This window comes from Argiope bruennichi, chromosome 2 (assembly GCF_947563725.1).
Source record: "Argiope bruennichi chromosome 2, qqArgBrue1.1, whole genome shotgun sequence".
Lineage (NCBI taxonomy): Eukaryota > Metazoa > Arthropoda > Arachnida > Araneae > Araneidae > Argiope > Argiope bruennichi.
Window position 1 is genome coordinate 75340991 of NC_079152.1, and position 12074 is coordinate 75353064.

Sequence of the window (12074 nt, forward strand, 5' to 3'; positions counted from 1 at the left end):
TTCAACACATCCTGCAGTTTTTCACACGAGAATGTCTTCCTTTCTTTGCCGGTGTTGGTTCTTAATTGAGGAAAAACAAAATGATGACATGGATGAGTGAAATACTGTTTCGGCAGAAGCCAAAGGGAGGGGGGGGTATTTTTTTTTTGCACTCCCTCTCGGAAATGGGGGAGTTCATATGCTTGCCTAAGGATTGAGATGTGAAACAAGTGCTTGCATGCATGTTTCTTTGTAGTGCTAATCGAGTCTTAGAGCTTTTTGTTCTAAAAATTGATTATAGAACTTTTTGAAATCGATTTGTCTATTCTTTTAAGGCAACCGAGAATAAATAACGCCCTCCTTTCTTTAAATCAACTATTTATATATTTTAAGAAAGTTCAATTATTTTATATAATTTTGAAAAAAAAAAGAAAAGAAAGCTCGGGTGCTAGAAATTCTATGATATTTATTAACATCGTACGCAAGGTTTATTTCGTATTCAATCTAGCATCGAAATTTTGATGCTAGATTGAATACGATGATGATTTGATGCTGAAAAGAATAGAAACAGAAATCGTAAAAACTTTACATTAAGAAATTATGCAAATAAAGAGAGAAATTACCTAACAAGAATTAAAATAAGCAAATAGAAAATCAAAAATGCGGCTTTTGAATCAAAATGTCAATTTATTTCATATAAATAATCCCTTTTCTGTTATCTAGACGATAATAAAAAAATAAATGGTCTAAATTTAGCTTAGAGCGCGCCGCCGTCCTGGCATAGGGGTAGCTCGTCTTCCCTGTGATCTGGACGTCCTGGGTTCGAGTCCCGGTTTGGGCATGGTTGTTCTTCCGTTGTTCTATCTGTGAGATGTGTGAATGTGCCCTCCTGTAAAAAGGGGTTGTGCAAGCGAATGAGTGATGCGTGAGTAGCAAAGTCGTACTCTTGGCCCCATTGGCGCTACTATAAAAACAAGAGACGCTCCCCCTCCGGCTTAAATCGCTGTCTTCGTAACAGCGGACTTGTACATGGTAAGTGCCATAAGAAACAACAACAGTTTAGAGCTAGAATTGTTGATTTTCAAAGGGTGATCAACTTTGATTTCAGGATATGACTGGAAACAAGGTACATGAATTAATCGTTGTTTCATCAAAAGCACTATGCATAGTAGGCAGTTTTAAATGTAACAAGGCACTAAGAAAAATCTTAAGAAATAATTAGACATACCGAATTACTTAATTAAATCCAGATGCATTTATATGAATGAAATTTACATTTATTTCATTGAATTAATTACTGTTTAGTAATGGTTATGCCTAATTTTTAAATATTACGAAAATATGTAACGATGAAAACACGACACATTTTTTAAAAGCATTGTTAAGTTTTTTTATTATCCGAGATAGCAATAACAAAATTACTTCGCATAAGCGAATGATTGTAGGTGAAAGTGATGATTTTCATTTGCATAACGTCAAGTCTGCATTAAAACTGCATTTTGCAATATTTAAGACTGGTTTAAAATTTTAAACCATTAACAAGCTTAGAATCAGTTTTTTCAATTGACTGATAGTTTGTATTGCAATTTTCTGAGATTTTTCAGATGATTTACAGATAATAATATTAACTATTCTACTTTTTTTTTCATTTAATTGAATACTCGCTGGGTCCTAAACAGCATGTTACAACACTAATTTTATTTATTTATTTAAAACATACTGTAATGTTAAATCAGACACTTGCATTACAACTACAATTTCTTAATTTTAATTTTCAAATTCTTTTTTCATCCTAAAAGAGGAACTAGCAGTGGCAATTTCCAACTCTGCAGGCTAAGCAGCTGCCTATATAATTTTCTTAAAAGCAATAAGAGCGACTTTTTTTATTCTAATTTTTAAGACAGATTTTAACATTAATACGTCTAAATTAAAATGTTTTAACTAAAATTAATAAAAAAATAAAATTATTTGTTTGACGTAAAAAAATCATTTAACACTTAATGAACTTTCTATGAAGGATTTATCTCATTTGTTGCAATATATATTTTGTCGACGAAATGCAGAAATTTTTTAGTTTCAAAGAAAATAAAAATTAAAAAAACTTTTTTTCAGAGAATAGCAAATACTTCGAGATTCTTATATAGTATCATATTATTTTCTGATTTCATTAATTATAATGGCAACTCTAATGTTAAAAGAAAATAGAGTAGAATACTTTGGCAATGAGTTGTTGAAGATTCCACTATTCATTTTTTTAAAAATCGCAAAAACCGGATATAATTTAAAAACTCCAAACCTTAACGATTCGATTGTATAAGAATGATTCATTTTTAAAGTTCTTGTAAAATTTATTTGTTAAGACACTAGATATTATAGATATTGTGATTGCCCGGCTAAAAAAATGATATTTTTTAACCGAAACTTAATTTCTAAAACGGTTAGCAATCTATTACTCTTTTTAATTCCATATAAGAGTAAATTTATCTCATCATTGATAAAAAAAAACTGTCCTGTATTTACTATTAATTATATTCACTCGTGGAAAGAATCGCATATATTTTTATGCGGTAAGATAAAACTGAGAGATAGGATCTTGTTATCCTTTCTCTATGCGGAGTTTCCCAGATCCATCTTCTCTTACATGAATGTTTCTTGCACTGCCATCTATCGGTAATATCTATAGTTACTTTTCTAATAGAAGAAAGAGAAAAAAACATCCATTAGGATTTTTCCCGGTAAATTTTTCAATTACGCTTTTTAAAAAAATTAAAACGATAAAATCATTAATTTTAGTAAAGTAATTATCAATTTCAAGATAAATGTATAATAATAAATAAAATTATCAATGGCAAGAATAAAATCAGCTTTTTGCAAATAATTAATGTGAACAAATAAAAAAAGTCATATTTATGCACTCAAGGGAAATTTTATAATTAATTTCTTTTTAAATTTAAATCTCTTTAACTTTCATGAATATTAAAAAAATATAAATTGCACCAAAGCTCCATTGCTGTGCTTATTTACTTGTAGTTAACATTTATAGGTCGTTTTATCAATCTCATGATTCATCTGTAACTGTTAAGATGAAAATGTACTTCTCTTATAAGAGAAAAAGTTTCAGCTATACGTCATTTTTTGCCGAAATTACTTTCCAGTAGTTTGTGAACTAAGATACGAATCGAACACATGACTTTGGAATTAATGACTATTGATGAATCATCAGAAAAAAAAATTTATCTGCTGCTTATTTAAGAATTGAAGAAACAGACAAAAAAAGTTATTCAAACTTTTTTTTAGAAACACTATGACCTCTTCTGAGAAATTTTATATTTTATCGGTCAAAGTTTGTGAAAAAACATTCAATAATTCATTTGAATTCATAATATTATATATATGTTATAACATTACGTTTGGATTCATAATGTACTACTGCACATGGCACAGAAATCGTTCTTATTACTTGTTATCAAATGGCAACAGTCAAATATAAACAAATCACCTTCCAACTTCTTCATTAAATGTTTTTACAGTTACTTTTAATTCAATTTTCCCTCATCTAGTTAATGAAATTGCAAACTGTTATTAGAAATGCTAGAAGGAAAACTCGCTACACCATAGAATTCAGTCAGAAAAAAGAAGATGTGACGGAAATCAGGATGAAAACTACTTATCTTCGCCAACGAGGCAATCATTATGATTACCCAATGGACACTAAAGTTCGTATCTTCAAAAACTATTTTCTCACAAAAATGGAATAATGGTTTTGGTATTTTGTACAGTACTTGTTTTGGTACTTTATTTTATATCATTCTTTAAAAATTTCAATTTATAAATTGTTAACTTTCTGCATTTAAAAAAAATCCTCGTGAGAGTCTATAAATTTTTGAAGGAAATGCAAAATTTATTTTTGACTTATTAATTATTTTCTCAATATTTATCTTTATGTATTATTATTTATTTCTGAAAGTTTTTATTACTTCGAGTTCTTAATTTATATGCGTTTTAATTGTTCAGTGTTATTATTATTTTGTATTATATTCAGATTTTAAGATTTTTTTATTTGTGTTTTTATTCTACTGTGAATGAATTTTTACGTACTACTTACTTACTATTATTTAAAGAATAGTGGGATTTTGTCGAGCACTAGTATGAAATGTATTTTATGTCTTCTCCTATATGAAGTTTATACCACGAAATTTTCAACGGCTGATTTGGAATTTGATAATTTTAACTTTTGATATAAATATTTATTTTTGTTATAAAAATTGGAAAAATTTTCTTAAAATTACTGAAGTATAAACAAAGTCTTAATGAGAGTTTTCAGACAATTAAATAACAAATTTTTAATTTGTAAAAGACATGATGACAACCCCAAGCGAAGATGGGCCATATCAGCTAGTAAAAAATAATTTTGCTACATTGCTATATATTCAATTGTAATTGCGCATTCATAATAAAAGTTCGAACTATGAAAATATAATTCATTTACAGATAACTGAATTTAAAACTATCATAAAAATTATTTTTTAAAAATCTTATAGCAATATAAAGTAACAATCAAGCACTAAGAGATAATTCGCAAACCATTGTATTTCTTTATTGGAAGTCTAAAAGGAATAAACTATTTATTACCGCCGTTATTAGACACTTATTTAGCTTATTAAGAGGTGACTAAATCCCAAGCTATAATTTCGATCCAACAACAATATCCATAACGTTTTTAATGAAAACCTTTGGTCTCTAGATGTTCGAAATTCCCCCACCACCTCTTGGTACCGAAGCCCCAAACTGGCCCTTTCGGAATCAAAAGCGAAACCAACACAAATCAAACGGAGCTTTTACACCGCGGGCTAAGAAAACAATTGCTGGGCAGGGGCTGTTATCAACTCCTGCATCATCGTGGGGCGGCCATAAAAGTGGCGAACCGGAACCACGCGCCCGATGAAATTTGATGTAGGGCCCTGTTCAGAAAATGGCGTCCAGGGGGCTATCAAATAATTCTGTGTTCGTCCCTGGAGTCGCATTTGCGTTAAATCAGGCGTGACGTTTGCTGGCTGCAAGACACGCAGTTGGACCGTTTATGATTAGTGTGCATCTCAGCTTCCATGGGTTTTTCTTACCACAGTGGGGAAAAAAGTGTTATTGGCCGTAGTTTTCTGAAGTGGACGGTTTACAAAGACGAAACAAGGTTGAATTTTATTATTTTTTTTTAAAATCCGTTTCTCATGTGATAAATGTTTAAGAGAATAACGAGCTTAGGAAAACGTAGCAACATATTATATATAAAAATATCCTAGTTAATAGATTTTAATTTCCATCTTATTGAATTAGTGTTGGAAGTCTTTTCAACTTCATTTTATGGTATACTAGCCGCCGTACCCACAGCACCAAATGCGTTTAATCTTACTATATTTATGTACGAAAAAGCAAATTGCACATAATTTTACGTCATACAATCGTGGAATCCGCTTAATTCAACCTCTTAAAATAATTTAGAACTCTAAACGCTATCATGAATTTCAGTTAATTAATTAATACCAACGATACCGGATAAACTCTGATAAAGCTCAAATTTTAACAACGGCGAAAAGCGCGCGTAAATGAATGTAATAAACAATAGAATAATTCTTATAAATTATTTTCAATTAATTTTGATAAAATGATTAAGAATAGAGAAATTGTCGTACAGAAATGAAATTTGTGTCGCTAAAAATGCTAATCTTTTAAATTTTTAGTCAGTGTAAAAATAATTGTGACACAACGATATGTTTAGAAATCATGGTGGAAAAACGTAAATTCATTCTAACCTCATCGCTTCCTCTTTAGAGTGGCGTAGCAATTTTTTAATGGCAGTTCATCTTTCTAAGTGCTAAGGAATTCAATCAAATATCATTTGAATCCGTCCAAAAGTGTGTAATTGTGAATGAAAAGTTCAAACAAACAATCGGACATTAAATGTATATATATATATATATATATATATATATATATATATATATATATATATATATATATATATATATATATGTGTGTGTGTGTGTGTGTGTGTGTGTGTGTGTGTGTGTGTGTGTGTGTGTGTGTGTGTGTGTGTGTGTGTGTGTGTGTGTGTGTGTGTGTGTGTGTGTGTGTGTGTGTGTGTGTGTGTGTGTGTGTGTGTGTGTGCGTGCGTGCGTGTGCGTGTACGTGTGCGCGCGAATCACGGCATTCTATTTGTATTAATTTGTCCACCAGCATTTAAAAGTGCAAATACATCATTTATCTGTCTTTCTTTATTCTCAAATCATGCAGTGATAAAAAAAATATATAAAACAAGAAAGCTGTCTAACTGTATTATTAAAAAAATGGGAACAGAAAAAAAAGCCACTTTTCTCTTTCATGGAAAAAAAAAATCCGCAGTACTTTTAGGGTGAAACTATTCAGTAATATCTTCTCTCTGAAATCGAAATTTGCTGAAAGAGGCAACTTTACTTTTCTTTTAACTTCCCACAAACAGAACAGAGGGGGCGAAGTGGGGGGATGAAAAAAAGAGGGAGAGAAGGGGGAGCGAGAAGATGATGAAAAAAAAAACTTTATTATTTGGTCTAAGCCTGTCACTCACTTCTGTGAGGAAGACATTTTTTATTCATTTACTTTCGATTTGTTTGGATTTTTTTTCCACCACTGGAGTTCAGCTCCTTCAAGCTAGTTGCTTTGATGATTGGCTCCTTTTCAACAACTTTCTAAATCGATGAGAAGAATTTCATCTCACTCACTCTCCTTCTGGCTAACCTTTTTTTTTTCTCCTGCCCGAGGAAGTTATATTTTATCGGGAGTCCTCTTCTCTTGATTTGTTTCATTTTCTATCCGAAATATATATTTATTTTTCCCTTATCCCGTAACCTACTGAAGAATATGACAGCAGCTGCAGAGAGTGATCTCAGATTATTGGAAAGTATTTTTTTCCCTTTCCTGCTGTCTTTCATATATATATCCCTTCTTATTGTATCAACCGCAAGTATTTAGAGACAGTTGCGGTGGTTCGCCCGCGCACTAACTCTCCCATTTGTCAAAAAAAAAAAAAAAAAATCGATTTTGAAAGTTTTTTTTTTTTTTTTTTTTTTTTCTTTTAACCTCCCCTATGATTACCTAGATTTTTTCCTCCCCGGTTTTAAAAGACTTTAAAAAAATTCTATATTGATCCAATTGAATAAGTATGCAGATAATTTTAAAATCAGTTTTGGTATGATAAAAGTAAAAAAAAAAAAAGCTGCTTAAAAAAAAATTAAAATTTCAATTAAAAAATTTAAAGTTAGTTAAAATAGTTTTTATTTGTGAACTAAAAAGAATTTTTTATCAAGAAAATTTAGATAAGAAAAAGTTTAATCACAAGGAGAAAAAAAAAAAACGATTTTGAAAGTACGTTTATTTTTATTTATATATATATTTTTTTACCTCCCCTATGATTACCAAGATTTTTTCCCTCCCGGTTTAAAACACTTTTTTTTTAAGTTCTTTATTGATCCAATTGAATAAATATGCAGATAATTTTAAAATCAGTTTTAGTATGATAAAAGAAAAAAAAAAAGAAAAAGAAACCTTACATTAAAAAAAAAACTGCGAATTAAATTAAAAAAGGATTTTAACAATAGTTTTTATGCGTGTACTAAAAAAACTGTTTTTAATCAAGAAAATTTAGGTACGAAAAGGCAGTAATGTCCATAAATAAACAAACAAATTAGAATTTCATTAGCGTTTTAGTATGCTTTTCATTTTAAAGCATGTTCAAGAATTTTATTCCTGATGATACAGTGGCTTTATTTTCTCATAGTATTCTTTTCAGCACCAATCTATTTAGTGATTTTGCTTTGTTCTCCAGAATTTTGACAACTCCGCCCACCCTCCCTTTATTTTTTTAAGAAAACTATTAAACGATTGTTTTGAAAATCTTTTTTTATTATTAACTTTCTGCCAGTTCCAAAGCTTTGCCTCCTTTTATCTCTTCTATATACAAGTAAAAAAAAGCGAAGCCCATATACTCTCGCTTAGCACAATTTTTATATATAATCCATAAAGAAGTTTTAACATCCCTCGACTGTAATTAATTAGTAATCTAAAGATTACTAATAAATGACATTTTAAATCTCATGTTTTATTTAAATATATCAAGATTACTTGAAGCTAACAACATGTAATTGGCATTGAGTTTCTTGGTTAATGATGGCCTTTCTAAGAGGTTTAATTTTATTTTAAGAATCTAATTATATTGCTGGTTAGTTAAGAGATAAAATTTTATTCGAAGAGTTTTATAATGCCAAGAGGAGGCAAATTAAAACTTTTAATTTCTGGTAATGCTTCCTTGATTTAATTCTTGATTTAACAACACATGTCTTAATATAAACAAGTAAAAAGAGAGTTCCACATTTATATATTCAAATCGAATGTAATTTTTTTAAATATTTTTGATTGTGTTTATTTATTTATTTTCAAAAATATTTTTGTCTTGGGGAAAGGTTTTATGATCAACGTTGTAATGTTTCCTCGTTTTTCTCACATGGTAGTTGGCATTCCTGCCAGATGTAACGTCACCCATTTTTCCACATATAGTTAAGTGCCTACGGACCGCCAGATGGGGATCCTCTTTATTTGTAGAATAATTGTGTTTGGTCATTTGTTGTATCCAGATGTATGTTTTCTGTGATTCAGGTTCACAGATATGTGTTTCGTTGTTTCAAATAGATCCATCATGTTTTCAAGGGAGAAGAACATCAAAATATCCAGAAGTTAAGCTTTCTTCCCATTATGAAGGGACTTCTCAAATCTTCAAGAAACGATCAATCACCAGCAACCGTTGTCATTAAATGTCGAAATCAGGTAGACGTTAGCCGGTGTTAGTTGTGAATTAATTATAATTAACATGTGTTCAGGAAGGATCAGCTACAAAGAAGGATCATTAACAGACATTCCCACAAACGACTGGAGACCACTGAGGAAAGATTGTCGAACAGTTATTGGGTGAAAGAGAACTGAAGTTCACCGAGGAGGAAATCAGAGACGGAGATCTGACGGAAATAAAATACGGTATTTTTTTTTGTGTTTGAGAGGAGAGAAGAGATGAGAGTAGTGGGAGACGTGGAAAGAGAAGTCGGAGAGACGTCGATGTTCGAAGAAATTGTTTCTAATTTTGTGAGAAACTCCGTTGATTCGGTTTCTGCGTTCGGATCCACCCGATAAAGATCTGTGTATTTCTGGAGAGGCCTCTGGAATAGTCATTTGAGCCAACAGCTTGTTAGTGTTTTTTTTTTTTTTTTTTTTTTTTTTTTGTTGGTGTCTATTCTCTGATTTGATCGAGGAACGATTCCATAATTAAACTTTCAACTGTTGTGTGAATGTTGTAAATAATATTAATTTTGATGAGAACAAGTTATTGTTGTGTACATATATAAGGCTGTAAATAAAAGAATTGTTTTGTTAAGCTACTCTCTTATTTGATAGGACAGGATCAAGATATTACAACATTCATATTTGTTTTATTATAGAAACTTTTATATTCTGATTTTCTATCAAATATTAAAAATTCAGTATTTATATTCTGGGGCGAATTCTAGATATCGCAACTGAAAATCTGTTGTCAGAGGTAAAAAAAAAAAAAAAAAAAAAAAAAAAAAAAAAAAAAAAAAGGTGACTAGAAATATGCGTTGGTACATCTTAAAACTATTTCGAAGAAAGTGAGTAATGAGGTAAAATATATCAAATATGTGTGAGATAAATTCATCAAGTGAAATGAAATTATAATCAATGAAATCAAACTGAAGAGACAGTAAAAAAAAAAAAAGTACATATGATATGTCAACTGGATGCATTAAAACCTTAAAAGTGTTAAAATAAACCTTAAAAGTGTTAAATAAAAGTGACAAAATTGAGCTAAACATTTTTTAAAAAAATTTCAGTAATCTTAAAAGAAATATTTTAATGTAAATTATTGCATATTCTTATTAATTATTTTTATTTTACGTAATAAAGTCAAAAATGAAAATGTCTGAAGACAGGTAACTAAAATATTGGTTAAAAACGCGCCAGCGATAGATGTAATTAACCCTTTAAAGGGCCATTTTTTCTATTCATATTATGTTAAAATATTTTTAGGCTTGAAATTAGAATAAGAAAAGAGACTCAATTGGCTTATTAGATAAATTTAATTTGATTAATTAATTAATTTGGTTAATGAATAATTAAATAACAAATCAAGACCCATCATTTTGTGTGAGATAAAGAACTGAAGCATTTAAGTTTCTGTCTTTCTAAAAAAATTTGTCAGAACTGATGCCAACCTACATAATTTCATACAAAGATTGATAAATTTGGTGGGAAGCATACTTCCTACTGCTCTAAAAAGGGTTAAACAATTTTAATACATAGACAAAAAAAAAAAATGTAATTAATACAAATTTTGTTGGATTTTTTTTTTAATTTAAGGAAAATGGAAGAAAAGTCTTCTGGTAATGAAACTAACGATTTGAAATGCTTATTTTCAAATTTTAAAATGGTGCAAAATAATTTTTTCTTGCCATGTCCTAAAGTTATAACAGGAAAACGCAGCCTTTTCCCTTCCATTTCCCACCTTTTAGTAGGGTTTAGAAATTTTTTAATAGCGCAATTAACCCTTTCAGATGCCATGGAACATGCATGCCAAACTTCATTCGAATTCTTCAAGGAGTGTGAGAATTGCACAAGGTTCAAGCAATAAAGATAATGGAAAATCAATTGACCCATAAAATAGGGAAAGGCCTGAGCGATTTAAGGAAAAGGACGCACGTTTAGAAGAAAATCTTGTGATTTCTAATGAATTTTTAATTTTTTCTTCAGACTAGATTTTGAGACAGACTTCCAATCGTTCGAATTCCAAATTCAAAAATGACAAATAGAAAATTAACAAATTAGTATCATATATTTATTAATACTGAATTTTGCTTAATATTCAGTATTAAGAAGCAAAAATATTTTTTTTCCACGCTGAAAGTCAAAAAACTTATTTAAGAATAAATTTTTGTAAACTATGAATCTCTTTTATCAATGGGATAGTGGAAACATTGATGATTTTGAATTTATTTCATTAGTACTAATAATCAGAAATACAGGGTCTGCATCTAAAACAAATTCACGAAATGAAACCACATTTCATATACAAACTGTAGAAGGCATGGAAAAATGAATTCCGCAGAAGAAAAAAAATTAGTACCGAAAATTGCCAATAGGGAAATACTGGCGCTGTTGGAGTGCAATTATTAATGAATTCATGAGACTCACAGAAAAATAATCTTTTATTCATCAATATAAGATCTCCTGGATGCCGTGCAACATTTTCAATATTCTGATTTTCTCTGGGCACAACCTATTGCGTGCAGTGTATGACGTTCTGCACTGTTGCTTATAAACTGTTGGTTTCGATGTTCACAACAGCCCGTCTTATTTTCTGTTTCCAGACGTGCAGGTTTGCTTAGGAGCAGCCAAGGCTTTACACTGTCTAGTGTAAAACAGTTTTACCAGTAAAGCACGTTGCGGTATGTTAAGACTCACATTAAGCACACATCAACAGTCAAGAACACATTACTAGTCAAAAATGAACTGCTAATAGGTACTTTGTTCTTCTATTTTTACAAGGAATGCATGGCGCTACTATCACGCACGCACTAGGAATTTTGCATAATCCATCTAGATATGCAAATTTTCTCGTTCGTACGTGATAGCAGCGGCGATATATTTATTTTATCGGCAACTTTTGGTGCTAATTTTTCTTTTTTTTTTTTTTTCTTCTGCGGAATTCATCTTCCCATGCTTTCCACCGTCTGTATATGAAATATGGTTTCATTTCGCTCATTCGTTTTAGCTATAAAAGCCGCCAAACAGTGAAAGTTGTTTTATGGTCACCTTATACTTAAGAAAATCGTTCAGTTTATGACATAACCACAATTCTTACATCCTTACACTTCCAAAAGTAACAGGAATGCAGTGACACTGATAATAATAGCGAATAACTTCTCGGTATCTTTTTTTAACTCCCTTTCTTTATCTAAACTCTCTGACAGTCAACTCGATCACAAGTTAATTAGTTGAACTTA